The 18819-nt window shown below is 32.2% G+C and overlaps 1 protein-coding gene across 2 annotated transcripts in view; it reads right to left on the bottom strand.

Moving 5' to 3' along the window:
* The window catches only part of LOC148237897 (uncharacterized), a 107259-nt gene extending 88731 nt beyond the window's left edge, over positions 1 to 18528 (bottom strand). Inside the window, exon 1 of one of the 2 annotated variants that reach the window (XM_088205785.1) lies at positions 18213 to 18528. The gene's annotated coding sequence lies outside the window, so the exon portion shown is untranslated. Of the gene's footprint in view, positions 1 to 14818; positions 15027 to 18212 lie in introns of those variants that run through there. The other variant, XM_088205786.1, reaches the window with a different exon arrangement.
* Between the last annotated feature and the right edge of the window lie 291 nt (positions 18529 to 18819).

Raw genomic sequence — 18819 nt, 5'->3', positions numbered from 1 at the left:
TTTATTTGGCATTTTACCTCTTTGTGGTTTATGGATCCAAAATGATATTATTTTTGTAAATTAATTTTATTGTAATCAATATTGAAAAAATAAGAAACAATAAGGTCAATTGTATATAAAAATAAATAAATAATTAAATCGACCAAATTAACGTATGGAGTATTTAAATAATTGACATTATAATAGATCACATTTTTTTTATCGAAACATATGATTACGTAGAGATCTACTGATGATTAATATATTTTTTTATATAATATTATGTAAAATAAAATTGTGCCTATTTTATAAAGTAGCACTATTCGCAAAAACTTTAAAAAATAAAATCTAGGCAGCGAACACCATAGCTTCCACTTTTTATCCAAAAAGCACGTACACTAAACTAATACAATCGTATGTTAGAAGTAGACAACCAGCTACTGCGATTTTAGATATTATTTTTTTATTTATTTTGTGCGAAATGGGTCGAAATATTTACATTTATAGCCGGATGGATGTGATCCAGACGAAAAACATTAAAACTAACATTGCCGCTTCACCAACAAACGAGACAACGATGTATCTCAGGACGTTATCTCAGGAAAATGCATTGATTGAATTATCGTGCAAGTTAAATTTTTGAAAAAAAATTTGAGAACGAATCTTTGGATGTATTTTGGATCGAAATGGGTGATAATGAGGAATATACGGAATTGAGTGAAAGAGTTATTAAAAGATTGCTGCCATTCCAATCAACCTATCTTTGTGAACAAATATTCTCGAGAATGGTATCAATAAAAAGCAAAAATAGAAATCGCATTCAATATTATTGAACGCGAATACCCCACAATATTATTGACAAAAATCCATTATATAATAGGTTGAAGTTCCCATATAAAATTACATCACTTCCGTCATCGGGACAAGAGCAGGCAACTTCACCGAAGTCAACCCTACGCCAGTGAAGACTTCCGGGACGCCTGCCTGGAACTTCGTTCTGTCGCAAAACCCCTGGACGTCAACCATACCAGAAGGAGAGCGAAGACCGACCGTTTTGGAACGCGGGCCGAACAGCTGATATTTTGGCCATCCAGCACAATCCGTGAACTTCTCTGAAGAACTACGGGAGATTATTGAAATAAAGCTTTGTCACGTAAATATAAATAATTGTAAATATATAACGTAAATTTATACCATTTAATAGTTATTAAAAACCTACATTGGTGACCCCGACGTGATTAAACATGCGAAAATGTTTTATTCCTCGCTTCCAGATCAAAATGGTAGTCACCACAATATGATATGTGTATAAAATCCTGAAAGTAACGTATAATATACTACATATACATATGTATATGTGTATAATATTCGCACACAGGGTTATTACTTTTGAGAAAACCACCCATAGTCGTTTCGACGTAATTAGTCGCGAGACTCAAAACTAATTGCTGTGTGTCACTTGGATTTTCTAAGAAAGCTTTTTCTTATCGGCGCAAACAAACCAAATTGCTTTTCCGAGTTGACGTCAATTAAACGGTAGGTATATATTAACCATTACTAAAAACTTTCATAATAACCATAGACCATATTTAAAAAGTCGCATTAAACTAACGTATTTGTGTCTTTTGATGATTTATTTTGAAGCAAAATTTTTTTTTTTTGCTCAAACAAACGATATTGCGTATCCGAGCGTACGTCTAATGAACGCAAACCATCAACAGTTTTAAGTACTTGCGTAAAAACAGTGGACCTCAATTAAATCAAAGTGCCTAAATATCTCCGCAAACAAGTGTATGTACTAAAAGGTCGATGCCAAAAGCGAAGGAATGTGGTGCTTAACAGGTACACAAATACAACATCTCTATATTACGAATTTTATAGGACGACGGCGTGCCAATATCACTGATTTTAAATCTACCGTTACACAGTTTTACAGTCTAATAATAAATGTATCAGACAATAACAATGCCTCGAATAATTAACATTAGTCAAAGACCAGGGATTGAAAGAGACGTTGGACTTTCCCACAGTTCTCAATAAGTCAAAACACTGCCATATTGAATTACTTCCTTTATCCAGAACTACCACACTTCCGACTTGTAATAAACGAGTTCAGTCAAGCTCGTACCAAGCAGAGCTAAGCTGAATTAACCCAGACAACACTTAAACTTCCCGCTAGATGGCGCGTTACCGAGGGTCTCTACCCCTAGATAATGTGCTCTGTAACGCGTGAGGTTTTTTTTATTTGTGTTAATTATAGAATAACTAAAATTGCGTCAACTTCGGTTAACTAGATAGCCGTTAAAATAAGTAACACGACAATGTGGGATTCGAAGCATATATTTTGATTTTATTATCGAGAACCTTCAATGCCATGAAAGGTTTGTAAGATTTACTTATTGAAAATATCGTTCAGTTTTTCTATATTTTCTAATTCTTAATGGAAAAAATGAAGAGTATCATAATAAATATTAATTTTCTTAGAATATTTGCTATCAAGTCGTTTCTCTTTCAATCTAGGGATCAATATTATTTTGTAATTTCTAACGTACACAATACATAAGAGACGCAATAAATTTCATAACAATTACTCAAGAGATGAATCAAACTCCACATTGAAGCATTGAAACGCGTCGAATGTGCACAATAAAATTCTCATGTCCATAGAATGACACTGCACATGCCATAAGTGTCGATGATGAACAACATACACGTGAGATTCTTTTATAACATTTTTCCATCCGACAATAACTCGTTTGTAATTCGATTTCAAAGATTTATTAGTCGTGGCGCTATAAGTCATGACAATTTTTCATTCAGACACTAAAAATACAAATGGCTAAAATTATGAATAAATATACGGATAGTTCGTTAACTACTAGTGTTTTCTAAACCAGTTTTCTCGACTTTCTTTTACTTTATAAATACAAATTGAAAAACATTCTGCAATAATTGATTAATTGTGTTCATAGGCATAACATTGTGTTGCGTTGTCGATTTTTTGTGCAGTTCAGGGTTGAATTGTAAAAAACTTTCACATGATGCAAAAAAATTGCGATTAAAATGCAATAAGCTCGGCATGAAACAATGTAACAAATTGCTGTAAAAAACGCTGATCTATCGCTGGTAATTTTTTTACTGACTAACTGAACCGAACTTAATTACTTCATGGGTAAAATTAGCAAATAAAAACGCCGATTCTTAGATTGTTCACCTCGTAGGCGTCTGAGATAAAATATTATCATTATGCAAATATGCAAAGATTTATAGTGTGATATAAAAAATAATAATATAAATATCATTGTGAGAGACTAGCTGTACTTAATAATATAAAAATCCCTATATACCCAGATCGATATACTGATATAATTAATATGAAATAAAAACTGAGAATTAATTTAATTATTCAATGTAATGTATTTTCTGTTTATAGATAAACGACAACTGAAAAAAGAAGAATACCCTAAAACATTAATCAATGATCCATAATCGGGATCGAAAGACGATAAATAAAAAATCAGACAATCGCAAGATAGAAGGCGTTTTGTACTTCATCCGAGTACCGTACGTAGGCGTTTTATGTCTGTCTACATTTTTATTTTATTTTGGAACCATCTACGTTTGTGTGTAGAGAACAACAATGGCTATGTAAGACCAGCTGCACTTGTCTTTTCAATAAAAGCAACCCATATATATTTCACACGAAATATGTTCACAATGGCGAGACGAGATACAAAGAGTTCATTGGCGTTTGATAGATGTTCAAAATCAGATGACCTGCTTTCAGTCCAAAAAATATTTATTACTCTAGTTATGTGCAATTATCTAATGATAAGCATTTGTTTTGGATACAGTATACTACTTACTACCTGAGTTGCGTGCATTAATGCACGCCTATGGATGCATACATGCATCATGGAAATAGATACCGAAAGTGCTTTGCGCTCTACGGTATTTTTTAATGCAAATAGCAGTGTATTGGTAAAGTTAAAATACCCAAAAAATAACATTGTGCGATATCATTTTTTTTTTTTCAATTAAATCAAATTTTCAGTCTACGTTCATTTAAATTTTAGTGAAGATTTATGAAGAAAATATTTGAATTTGTAATAATTAACTAATTAACTAGTAGTTAATGTTACGATGTAACTTAAGAATATTACCCTAATCCTCATAAACGTATTATAACAAAACTCGTTCAAACAAACGAGATTCTTTCGAAAATCCAATCTAAAACTTTTATCCTCGCGGCGCCGCTCTAATGACCTCCATCTTCCTTTTATCACAAAAATTTCTGACCTCATATAATTATCCGACGAACTTGCAAGTTAGAAAGGAAGGTTGCAAGTGCTCAGAAAGCTTTTATCCATCCACAGTGACAACACGAAGTCTTTAAGGTCGCGATCGCACATGGTATATTTTGACACCATATAAGGTAACAACAATTCGATCGTACACTTCACTTGAGCTCCCGTCATGAAAACTTCATAAAACACTCAATGGAAAAGATGCTGAATAAACTTAAATAAAGCCATTACGATGCGTGGGTGAATCGTTTGTTATAGCGAAATACTATCTTCAACGCTTGTAATTTTAAATAAGTGCGTTGGAGGTGTATGTTTATAAAATAATAATAAAACAAGATGCTTTTCAAAAAAGATATATGTTAATTTCACGTCTATAAAATATTTTATAATAATGTATTCTGCTTTGATTTATTTTATTGAATATGAATGAATCATGGTGTTTGTTGACTCACAACCATTAAGATGACTGTTTTTACTTATAGAATAATTTAAATTGACCGTACCTTTATAGGGTTAATATTAACATATGCATAGTTACACAATCTAACGACAGTTACACTCGCTCACTAATTTTAATTGTATCACGTAAATGATGAAAATGTGCAGTAGAAATTCACTGACCCACAAATAACTACGGGGTGCAATTAAAATAAACGTGCTCAACGATCTAAACGCATACTTAACTAAACGTTTGCTATCTCTAGATGTCAATCGATAGTTAAAGAGAAAAGTTTCACTCGATTACGTTAAATGATATTGTAGGATGAATATTTTATTGATAATAATATACTATTACGTTAGGATATATATTTTAACAACGTCCCTCAAATACCGCCTAATTTTGATAACAACTTCGTTGATTTCCATAATGTATTTCATAATTGAGAGAATAAATACATGAGCTTGAGTGGCTGAATTATAAACGCAAGAAATCCTTAGGGTAGTAACAATTTTCTTAATCTACATATTGTTGTAAAACTAGAAGCAAACAATTATATCGTACAGCAAATTTGTTTGCCTCTATGTAAAATTCGAAACTCTAATAAAGGTTTAGTTAGAATCACATTTTTTGCATTTTCAAACATTTTTATAGAAATATATACATATGTGAAAAAATATTGAACTCATTTAGGCTGTGTTTTAATCGCTATAAAAAATATTTCTAAATATTTTACATATTTATTTATAATACAAATATATCATAGTGCTATAATAAGTTATAGGTTTTTTGTTATCGTCTTTATGATTTTGTGGCTCGTTAGAATGCATTATTTCCTTTAAAACAAACCTGATTTTTTTACTACCATTTGCCAATATTCAGCAAATATATTTATTTGTAAAATTAGTTTTTTCCTAACATGTATATCTTATTATATGAACATGCACATACATATGTGACATTCTTTTAAGAGACATAATTAGACATATTTCACACACATTTTTACACGATATTTATCCGTGAGATTAGGAAAAGCTAGGAAAACACGATTGACATTAAAAACATTAGGATTTATATGAGATTCGACCACAGATGTTAGAAAAGGACATGCGTCGTTTTAATTAGGTAATTTTCGATATTAAAATTATATAAAAATTTAATGGTCGATAATGAAGAACTAGACATTAAAAAGTCAGTGCAAAATATTACAAGTGAATTATGTTACTAAATAATAAATAAGCGAAAAATATTTTAAAATAGCGCCGAGTAATGTATATTTGTGTCATTTTAGTTTCTCGTGTGAACGCGGGTGACGCATATTTGCGTCATTTTAACTATTCAAAAAATATTATTTATACCTTTGACAGTAAGTGAAAAAATATAATACATCAATCCTTTAATTTATAAAATTGGATCATTAGTGATGATCCAATTTTAAGTTAGTAAATATTTAATCAAAGCAAAAATGTTACAAAATTATGAATTTTACACAATTTGTGGCTTTCTAAAAATATTTTTTCCTTTGCATTAAACAAGCGCGCGTGCTAATTGTGTAGTGGAGCGGATTAGAAACACTCGCAGAAATGAACTTTGCCAAAAGGGACCTGGCCATACAGTCGGTGACAATACCAAGGAATATATGTATGTATATTTAATACGATGAACTGTACGACAGATATGATTCTTAATCTCTAATTAAGAGTATGAAGAGCGAAAGACCTTCTCTAAATCTAAAAAAGTATATAAACTTGGAACACAGCGTACTGAAGTCACTTTTACAAAAAATACACTACCTTAATTAATTTCTACAAGATATGTCAGATTAGATTTTTCTACCACTTCGCTTCCAACTTGGAACGTTACGCCGAGTATCGATCAGGACTAATCTAAAAAGACCGATTTTCACTTCACGTCAGACCTTCTCCAGCAAAGTAGTTAGGAATCCAAGAACTTGGCCCGATCTTCGGCGACTACTAAAAAACTACGAAACGTAGTCTACGGCAGGAATTATCATGTATACATAATAATAATTGCACAAATTTTACGTGAATTGAAAAACTGTTTTTATTCAAAAAATATTTATACTGAAAAAATTGTATATATTAAACCTGAATAAGCAATATAAAAAATAAAACTTGCTTATAAAAATATTTATTTAAACTTCCATTGTAACCTGACAGGCGTAAGCCCAATGCGTTACAACAGGATAAACCTGTACCAATTGAGTATGTCAATTAGACATGATGAATACATAAGTAAGTATTAACCACCAGACGAAAAGTCTGGGAATCGGTAACATACATATTATTAATTATAAATCATTATGTGTAATATAATTTATTATTAATAGGTGTCACTGCAGCTGGAGTCAGTTTTTAATATAAGCGCATTTTAATAAATAAATATTCGATTGCCGCTGCCGGGGCTCGAGCTTGCAACTCCAGAGTTACTAGTCTGAAACGTTACATACTGCGCTTTTCCGTCCTTAATATGTTAAACTAGAACATTTAAAATGTGTCCTTAATAATCTTAAATCATTACATTCAAAACGAACTTTTTTTAAATATTTTGATCCAAAAATGCAAAGCTGTAAAACTGTGTAATTAATAAAACAGTTGCGATGATTAATATTTAAAAATGTTGAGAAGACTCCCACGAAGGCTATAATTATTGTCATTAGCCTTCATTGTATTCATAAAATATATAATCTAGTCTAAGTGACGTTCTATAAATCTTAAAAATAACGTAAAAAGATAATTTACGGTAAACGTGCCAAGTTCAAGTTAACTAGTTCGAATGCCTTTCCCGCGTCACCGATTGTGCCCAAATCGAGTTTAGACACAATATAACGGGTGCGTTTTTTAGCTAAATCGAAGTCATCAAGAGTCCATTGTGTTCTCAAAATAATAGCAATAATAATAGCAGCCTAATTATAAGAAGCGGCTAAACTGCGCGTCTAATTGTTACTAATTGTAACGCTCTCGAGTGCGTGTGCGTGCGGTTCGAATTCCGCCGAAAGAGTTAAAGTTAACCGTTGCGGTACCGAGTGAAAACCGGCCGCTCGTAAATTAGTTGCTCTGATGAAATTTCGACTTTAATTTATGTGCGGGTTACATTACACGATGCGCATGTGTGTTCGCGTTGAGCAAAAACAGTTATTGCAGCTCTGCTAGATTAATTGTCGTACCTTCCGCGTTTCGGCGGTTAAGCGCCGACATGGTCGTGGATAAATTGAGATTGAATATTTTTTGGTAATCCGATAGGTTTTACTGAATAATTTATAGAATTTTCCTACCCCGAGGATTTTCAATTTAAAACAGAGCACATTTTTAAGTGCGTGATAAATATTTTAGACCGCTCAAGATCGGTATTTAAAGAAATAATTAAATGACTCGAATAAATGTAATTCTGCTGCTGGGAATCGAACCTAGTATCTTTCGGTCATTAGCACGGTATTCCACGAATTACATTACGCCAATATTTTTTATAGATAGCTTTATACTAAATTGTAAATTAATCGAAAACCCCCCAAGGTAAGAACGTGTTAGCTAAGAGGCCATTATACGTTTGAGCCAATATTTTTATCAGAGCGTGCATAACATAACCTCAAATATAATTAAATATATTGATAATGACTTACTTAATTCTATCACAGACTTTTTTTTCTCCTCCCGAAATATGTTTTGATAAGCACGCGCGAATTCACAGAAGCTAATATTAGCCATACAATTTAATATTTAACACACCCCTATCATCAATTATGCAATTATCTACCATAGAAAAGTGCACTTAATATATTTTTAATTTACTAGTTCTACATCTGGCGATCTTCGAGCAATGTGAGTCTAAGTTATACGAATCTATCTACCAAACAATGAATGCGAAAAAGACTGTTTTGAGATAACGCATAATGTCATAAGACATAGTTTTCATTTGCCGGTTTTACATATTTATTTATTTATTATTACAAATTTGACCATCATGACTTTGCAGGTTTACCCAATGATGGACGCTACGAACTAGCGTATCGTACAAAGCGCGATTTTCCAACAAATTGTTTAAGTGACACGCGCTCCGCGTTAGAAAGCCGAGCATTCTCAATGATTTATCATAAACTTTTGCGATATGCATAATAACTCTTTCAAAAAAGGCGATAATTAATTTGAAGAAGCACACGAAGCTCAATCTAGTAGATAATATAACCTTTTTTCGACTTCAAAATCACTATGTATCCAAAACTATCGCAGTGTACCGTTAAATAGTTTAACCTCGACATTTTATACTTTGATTTAAAGCACACAACAAAACTAAAATTGAATTACATTTTTAGCACATGGATCTTGAAAAGTTTACTGGCTAGTCAATATGTGAAATAATCTATATAAATAAAAGGCAATGTTGGTATGTGTGTGGACTCGAAAGTCAAAAACTACTGAACCAATTTTACTAATAGTTTTACAGTTTATTCCTATTAGTGCCGGGAGTGTTTAGAGTGGTAAATAAAATTAATATTGTATATTCAATTGATTTTGTAATTTATCCAGATGACAGAAATGAAACTAAAAAATAAATAAGTATTTAACACAATTCAATAATTGTCATTTTAATTGAATAACTAAATTGATATCGAATTTCAATTGTGTTTATTTAATTAATATACATATAGTATACTCAAATTGAACAATAGCGAAGCATTGCAGTGTTCACTAAAGTTCTAAGTTTGTAACGTGTATTAAGATGTTCTACTTTCAGCAGAAAAATCGAATAAATATTAGAAATATATTAATATAACATATAAATAGTTTACAATTATTAAATAACTGACTAATCTAAAATTGCCAGACTTGATTGTTTGTCTGAGCATTTTTACAACGCTAAAACGCTTTGGGCTAACATTTTGTGTATTTCAGTGGTAGATTATTAATATAAATATGATATATAATGATAATACTTCAAGTAGCTCATAAATTTTCAATGAATTTATTGATACTAACATACGTTATTTATTATTAATATTTATGTTCATATATTGTAAAATATGCACCGCAAAGTTGATTGTTTTTTATATAGGTGAGGTTTTCTAACGTGAACCGGTATGAATGAAATTTAAAGTCCATATCTTGTACATTCAAGCAAGAAACTTAACCACAAATGTGCATTATAGAACTTTCTTGGAGATTTCACGACGATCGCTTTCAATAATCGCGAAATTAAGATCACGGTCGTTTATTCTCTTAATTCGCCGTTTCGAATTGCAATCGATTGGCTTAATTGCAAAAAAATGCCTCAATAATTTAGATTAGAAGATTTCGCCAAAAAATTTAGCCGACTATTGAGCGTAAAATCTTTCGCCACTTTCTTCTCATCTCGACAATAATTACGCGCAAATCTGGCGATGGAAACAGCATCCGATCCGGATAAAACGGGACATGGCGTGCCGGCATGCTCGCGTGTCTGCTTTGCTTTTTGGCTCTTTTTTCGCTCCGCCGGCACCAAAGTCAGTTCGGACAATGGTCGGACAATTCGTGCCACTTACACATTTCGTTAAGCAACGCCAAAATTCAAGGTCACGGCGGCAGTGACCTCCGAAAGGTCCGGATTATGGAATTTTGTCTCCCATAGTCGCTGTGGAGAGTGCAAGGTTTTCAACAATCTCCGATATTCGAATGCACCCAGTTCAAGACTCAAGAGGTATGAATGAAAGGATTTTGGAATTCATGGCATTTGTAAATGTATGGATATTACACTTTTGTTACAAGATTTATTACAAAGAGTTCATGAACTGTATTCTGAAAGAAGAAAACTTTTTCTGTCTGGCTAAAAATCAATGTGTTCGTCGAGAATAGAAATAATAAAGGCAGGTGTTCTTTAAGCGTTTACTTTAATAAAGGCACTTTACTTTTATGACCAACATAATATGAGATAAAAATTATTGATATAATTATAAAACAATCAAAACACTTTCTTACCATTTATTCGTTCTTTACATTATATCGCCTGTTTCATGAATATTTGTTCCAGAAAACTAAATTAATTTATACAAAATATTTAAAACCACACTATACATCATTATAGTATAAACATCTGACAGTATTATTAATTATTGAGCATTCCATTCATCGACTATGGAAAACTGTTTCCACGTGAGTGGGTACGCAATAATAAATTAAAAATTTCTACGTTTATGATATATAGAACCATTTCTTTATTTTTTTTAAATATGGTTAAGAATGAGAGTGCTATCAATCAATTTTACGCGTAAGTTAACAAAGCTTACAAAATATTTGAGCTGTCAGAGATGCAATATTTTTTAATACAAATGTATATGTATTCAATATTTATATAACAAGCGATAGTATACGATTTGTTCATAATGTATGTACTTAAAAAAGCTTAGTAAAGTGACCATTATGGGTCGAATTGCATTTGCCACAATTACAAAGACAGCCTTTCTAAAACCTATATTTTCTTTCACCAAACTCTGCATTGTTATATTGGTGTTTTTTTATATTAGTTTAAAAATGCAAAAATGAATGCTAAATCAGAAATATTCTTAGTTAAAATATGATTCACATTCTTAAGAAAATAATATAATACTTGGTCCTGACCATTTTTTATTTCTTAAGACAAATGTTTATTGTTATTTCATTTTTGTGTAACAATTTAGATCGTCACGTACAATTTATGTAAGTTAGTTATACGTAAAGTTGATGTTTCTATTGGTGCATCGAAGGGAGAAGCGGCGACCTTACGATATTCGATGGTCTCGAAATTGGGTCAGCCTAATTTTTTTGGTTAAAGTTTGTAAAGTCGAAGTAAGAGAGTTCTTAAAGTTCTGTTGCCTTAAACTCCGAAGTGATATTTGAATGCGAATTTGAAGAAGTAATCATTGGTTTCCCGTGTTTCCGTATTTATAAATATAGCCCCTTCAGTGATACGGCCAATTACAAAAGGGTCGCAAGCTTTGGAACAAATTTCCGTTAGCAACTAGAACAGATTACGAACGGTCGTTCTGGTGGCAATCTCGAATACACCTTTTATTCTTTCTCAAGGCATTTGCGACGGGGACTTTTAATATTTCTGATACATTGCAAGTATATAGACTTAATCTGCAGAAAGTTTTCTCACGGTGGTATCCTAGTTGAACAAAGAAGCCCATTTTTTTACTTAGACATTTAAACCCCGTTTTATATACCACATGCCGAAACTGGTTTTGTGTTTATGATTTAATAGGCTAATATTTGAACTGAAACTTTTAAGACCTGACGGTTTATCCCTCTATTGGGTGATCTAATTTTTGTTTAGAAGTGTGGGAGTTTTCAACACAAAAGTGTGAAAAATATCTAAGTCGTCTCGAAAGCAAGGACTAACAATGGAAGCGTGATCTTGGGACTTGTGACGTTAATAATTATTAATATTTCTCAGACTACCTACTATCACGTAAACGCCCGTTAAAAACTACTTATTGTTTGGAAAGGATGCGCGATACTTCACAAAAAATTTACTCTTTTGTTCACGATCTGGCAGTAACAATTTTAAGGCATAAACATATTTTACGGGTGTGTCCAAGAAGCAATGCAATTGGCCCGGCAACATCCTCATCTGCGATTCTTCAGAGTTGTCTCCAACCAGCAATATAAAATATGGGACACTTGGTCACAGGGAGCAGAGGGGCAGATAGACAGATGATCCAGAGACTACACCAGATACGCAAAGGAATCACAGCATGAGATATATTGCGGATCTTTTAACTTCATCACGATAAATCACAGACGACGATAATTTAACTTGAAAGCTATATTTACATATACATATGTGGTATTTAATATATACTTATTTTCCAAGTTTTCCAGCGTTTATTTTGGCTGCAAAGTCACTCCCCTTCGGTCTCAAATCCCGACTAGTATTTATTTGTTAAATATTATAAAATTCACACTATGCGACCAAATTAATCTTAACGTTTATTCTTATGAAATGGCAATTTATAATTTAATATATAAAAAATAATCTGTGCGGCCAAATACGCTTACGCCATAATGTAAATTTTAGGTTGCATAGCAAAATAAATGTTTCTATTAAATATTAAAATTAAAATTGTACATGAGTCCTAAAAATACGAATCTCTGTATGATAATGAGCCGATTTTAAGGCATAAGAGAAAGAAAAAATCAAATTAGCCCTCAAATCTCAGAATCCCGGAACTTTCGGAAACCATGTTTTATTCTGCCCCACTAGAGCAAATCGGTTCGACAATCAAAAAAATGAAAGCCATCATCGACGGCTTTCAATTTCATATAGACACATGCAAAAAGAGTGTGTCGAATGACGCCATAATGGAAGTGGAATATGTAGCAGAAGAGGAGAAGAGGAAACGTCCGTCGAGAGAACATCTTTTACGTCTATCGAACGATAAGTGGAACAAACGTGAGTGACATCACCTCCAGCCGCGCTTATACTATATACATATATAGTAGTATATGTATATAAACGAACAGTTATAAAAACGAAAAGCAGTTAACGAGCCCCTTGACATTCACACACGAATCTCTCATCGGCCAGAGATGGTGCAGAACCGAAATACTGGACCCGACCCGCGGCCATTGACTCGTTACACCGGTTTGCATTTTGGGCTAGCTATTATAGTAGGCCAGACATGATTTATTTATTTATATAAAGGCTAAAAAATTCAATGTTTCGTTGATACGACCGAAACATATCATACATCTTATTAACACTAATACGACACACTAGTGAAATTCGACACGATTTTCTCGCATCGCTGCGGTTAGAAGAATTTCGTTTGACCCGTAAGATTTCACGTTATAAAGGTGATTCACGAATGTTGATACAAACAGAAATATTAATATTTCTGTCAAATATACATACATATATAATTTATATTTCCACAATAATTTTGAAAAAGAATTTGTCTCAAAAATATCGACAATTTTGTAAAAAAGGTCCGCTGAGTCTAAAATATTTACATACTGGCTCTTTAGAAAAAAAGTTTGCCGACCCTTAGTACTGTAACGTATAGAAATCAAATGATAAAGTTTTCGATTTACCCTTGTATTTAAGATAAAAATAATATATATTCCTTGTTCTTTTTTTTGTTTATCACGTTTGATAAAATCCTAATTCCTTCGATAGTATATAAGTTATACATACATATGTATGTATATATGCATACAAATAGTTCATAACATAAAAGTTCATATTATAAAAATACGTTTGCTAAAAACTAAGCTTGACATCCAAAACAATCTGTTTTAAAAATTCAATTAAGCCAATATAAATGTATATATTTTCATATTTATTTTGTAGTAATATTCGATAACGATTCTATATATCTAATACGATTAAAATCTGGAATTTAAATAATAAAAACATTGAAAATGTTGTGGCACCCTTGGTCGTAATAACTTTATAAACATCCGGTGAAAAAAACTGCGTAAGCATTCTGGAACAGCGGTGACCTTCATTGACAAAAAATACAAATGAGTAAAACCCTCAACCTGTGGGTATTATATATTATTATTAATTACCGTATATTATTTTAATTTAATTAAAACATAATTACAATAATCTTTTATACGACAAAAACTATTTTAAGTCAATGGGGGAATATTTGAATAAAAAAAATCACAGTAACGGAAAACAACATTTGTACAGTATTGTGTAGTATACAATTAAATATTATAGCATAGTATTACTTAACTTCTTATTGCTAATAACAAAAAAAAACTAACACCGAGCGACCAAACGTATCATTATATCGCTTTAAAGACGCATTTTCATTTGCAATTCCCGACTTTTCTCACAAGAGTAAAATGGCATTATGCAATCGCGATCATTCCATTCATTGTGCAACAATTCGATTGCAGAGAAAAAAATCATAACGAGAGATGCTGTCCGTTTATCGGCGCGTGGTCAGCGTTAGCCCATAGGTCACGGTGGTGAGTTTATGAACGAAACTGGAAAAAAGCGCGTGCATCAGTCACAACAAAACAATGGAGAGTGAAACCGTAACGTCATGTGCAACCGACTAATTAAATCGCAACAATATGGGTAAAAGTGAAGACAATCAGCATACCGTGCAGTTTAAAAATAAGCTCTTCGGCGCATTCCAGACATGCGATCGGTCCACGGCCTTTGATCCTTTCACGTCTTATTAGAATCGTGTCGGTTCGCAATAGCAAAGGCAGAAACCGAAGTGATGTTTATCTGGTATGAAAACAATTTTAAACAGTGTCGTTTCGAAAACGGGGCGATGCACAATGGCGAACGGCTCGGCTGCAACTAATTGAATGAACGCTGAACCACGGCGCATAAAGTGCAACGGCACTAATTCAATTATTCTTAAAATGGACTTATCGTTTCGAACAGGCTTCTTCTTCATCGCCAGGAAAACGAATTCAAAAAACGGTAAAGTATCGGTACTCTCATCTCTTACATTAACTACATGTGATAAAAATCTGTGTTTAATTCGGTGGAAATTAACAAAAACCAGTGAAAATTAGCATAGCTAAAAACGATCTACGTTGTTTTTATATAATAGCTTAAAACATTACAAACGGCTCAAATCGTTCTAAAAGTGAAGCGAATAGTAACGCAATGAGAAAGCGTATTATTGGGCAAACAAAGCACAAAAATCATGTCAGTTAACTTGACTGCGACACGTATAAATATATACGTAATAATATAAAATTAGGGTTAAAAAGAACATCTACGATACTATATCATAGCTAGTACATATGTATATCATAATTACTGATTCTAGCTGATGGCCTAAACAGATCATCAGCAAAAATTGCAATAAAATAACTTCGTATTTGTATTACAACTAGGTGGTTGCGAGTCGTAAACGTAAGTTAACCTCCAAAATTGTTTAAAAACTGCTATTTTAAACTTCACTAAAGCTTTAATAAATATAAATTTTAAATATGATACATAATCTGCTTGATTTTTGGGTAAAAAAACTTTGTTCTCACTATTCTGTTCCCTATATAAATCTATTATTCCAAAATAGCTAGATATCACAACAAAGCTTCTTAATAAATTTTGCCAACTTCATTGTCACAAAAATCATAAAAAAATGTAATATTTTATACTCTATTGTATTAGTCATATAAACATGAAAAAAATAGGAGATAAAAATAACAGGTAACTCTTACAATTGTATATCATTTTTCAATAATACTGTGGCGACCATCAGACAGATTAAAACACTTATTGCCGCATTATTGATGAAAAAAGCGTTAAAAGCGCAATACACAAAATGCTATTAGTATCTACGACTCATCGACATGCAGGAGGGAAAAAATCATAGCGAAAATATTTTTATAAAAAAAAGTAAAACCGACCTTAAATAATGAATCTGATCTAAACTACAGTTGCTTGAGATGTGTCTATATACTGATATATTTCAAGTATAAGTTCCTTTAATCCTTTTTTATACATATTATACAATAAAAAAGAAGCGGAACATTGCTTTCAAAAGCACACACTTTCTATGTAGTACTTTCACAATAAAAAGTATTATTCAAAGGGACAGATTGTAGTTTTTGACGCGGCTTCGTTTGTGTTGAAATTTTTTTGCAAATTATCGTTAACTTTATTGCTATTTAAACGTTTAAAAATATTACACATGAGAGAAAATATTCAACAGTAAAAGTAGCAGTAGATTTAGGTATTCGAGCTGAATTTTCAGATCGAATACCTAAGGAAGAAGCAAAGAAATAACGAAAAAGCAACAACAGCACCAGCTGAATTATATAATTTTAATGTTTTTATAGATTGTATAATCGGTAATTTGACAACTAGATTTAATGCAGCAAAATAAATTAATAATACATTCAGTTTCATGAACTTATTTTAAGAAAATCTATCCCAAAAATATTTTTTGAAATATGTAATTTCAGTAAAATTATATCGGAATACATTTTCACCAGTAAATATATATTTTTATTAGTGAAAAAATAAATTATCTGGCATGTGCTAGTAAAATTATACGTTTTAAACATTTCTGTGTGTAGTAGTAATACATACATTTACATACTTATCATTATTTGATTATAACTGATTATATGCTGGTCCAAAAAATCTATGAAACTTAATTTGACAGTTGTGAAATGTCCGAGCTGTTCAAACCCAAACCTAACCTAATTATATTTTTGTAACTTTCATTGGGTCAAGTTCAAAATACAAACTAAGCCAGTTGATCTCTTAAGGAAAAATAAGCGGAAGAAGTACAGACATTTCGCATGTTACTTCATAGTTTGTCTGCATTTGGATAAAACATGTAAGCTATCCGTATCGATATTACTATGAACTATTAATATAAAAGGGCTGAACAAAGTACATTCAAACCGAATTTTGATCAATATGAGAGCGCAAAAACAATTATCCTTTCTCAGAAGTCAAAAATTCACGTCAAAAGCAATAAAATCGTGTCGGCGCCTTCGCAGTGGGAACGCTCTATAACGAGCGCACAAAAAAGAATAAGGTTACTTGTTAGTTCGCACGGCGTTACATTCAAATTTGACAGTTGCGAATCGTCAATTTGCTGTTCAGATCAAAACCTTACCTAAACGAAGACATTAACGGTATAACATCTAATTTTTTTAGGTTAGGTTTGGGTTTGAACAGCACTAGAAACGCAGTGGGGAGTAACAACTGGTGGTTTTTGAGCGAGGCGCCATGCTAACTAACAAGTACCAATAATAATATATTGCTTAAGAGCTTTGCTTATATAAAAATAAATACTATGTCAAAGTATATTTATATTTTTAATTGGTTAAAAGTAGATTTTAATGATTTTTTTAGGAATAATTATCATTATATATATTATATAAATTTCATTAGATTCAAATTGTAAAGTTATAACAACAGCTAGCACAGATTATAACAACAACTACTGTCAAAAAATGCATTGCGATATTTTATTAACCCCATAGTTAATTAGTACAGATGTGTTAATTTTAGTGTATTTATATTATTAAGTTGCAATTATTTTCTTAGCAAACTAATAAATAGTTTTAGTTTATAGTGACTTAAAGAAAATCGTATATCCGCACACATAAAATTAATAAAAAGAACTTTGAGAATCCACAAGCACGTGCCGAAATCGGTGATTCCGTGTTATTGCACATATTTAGAATATGTAAACTCAATATAAAAAGGATTATAAATTACAATATATGTACTATAAAATAAGAAACAAAACATGAATATATTATCGGTAACGAAACAACAATAAATAAGTATAATTGATATAAACTATAAATTAATATGTAGTTGAGACTGAGAATATGTTATAATAAAAAAGTATAGTCTCTCAAATCACAAAATTTACGTAGCAGTCATAAAAGTTGAATGTTTGCATTTGTTTCCATTTTGCGCATATATTTGAGGTTATGTTACATTTTTCGAATTAACCTCAACGAGATTGCGCAATATACCCGGATCGTTTCAAAACAAACACTCACCGCCAAACTCGGTGTTGCTCCTCCTGGATGCGATCGAAACTTATAAGGCTCACTCACTCGGAGGCACTGTTATACATTTTTTGTAATCAAAACAAAACAAAAAAGTTATTCGAATATCTTGGAACCACTCGATTGTTATTTTTGAATTACGATCAGTGTATACGTACGGTATATACACGTACACACGAAGGGTGTTATTAAATAGTCTTTCCACTGACGTTTCGGCGTTGTTGTGATTAAGAGAACTAGAGTAAGAACAGGACAGAACAAGAACTGCAGCAGCACGACCGAGACGTGGCCCGCCACGAGAGCGACTGACAACAACATCATGGCACAAACCTGTCCGCAGTCAGCGGAGAATGTAATTTGACCTGAAATTGTGGGACTGCAAGCGACGCAGCCAGCCAACGACGGACACAACCTGCGGCTCTCGATCGACCACGATGACCCTTTTACCGATCCGAACGCACAGATTGATGGCGGAGATGAAGAAGTTTTCGATGGGTGTAAAAGCGAGCGGTCAACGTTGTACAGGGCCCGAGTTTGATCGAATTGTGAGAGTCAACGACCCACTGGTTCCGCTTTTGTTATGTTTGTGATGAAATAA

The sequence above is a fragment of the Plectrocnemia conspersa genome, unplaced genomic scaffold (genome assembly GCF_051122295.1).
Source record: "Plectrocnemia conspersa isolate PC_06_02 unplaced genomic scaffold, ASM5112229v1 ptg000002l, whole genome shotgun sequence".
NCBI classification, from domain to species: Eukaryota; Metazoa; Arthropoda; class Insecta; order Trichoptera; family Polycentropodidae; genus Plectrocnemia; species Plectrocnemia conspersa.
Note: the sequence above shows the minus strand (reverse complement) of the source record. Positions and strands in the feature narration are given on the sequence as shown.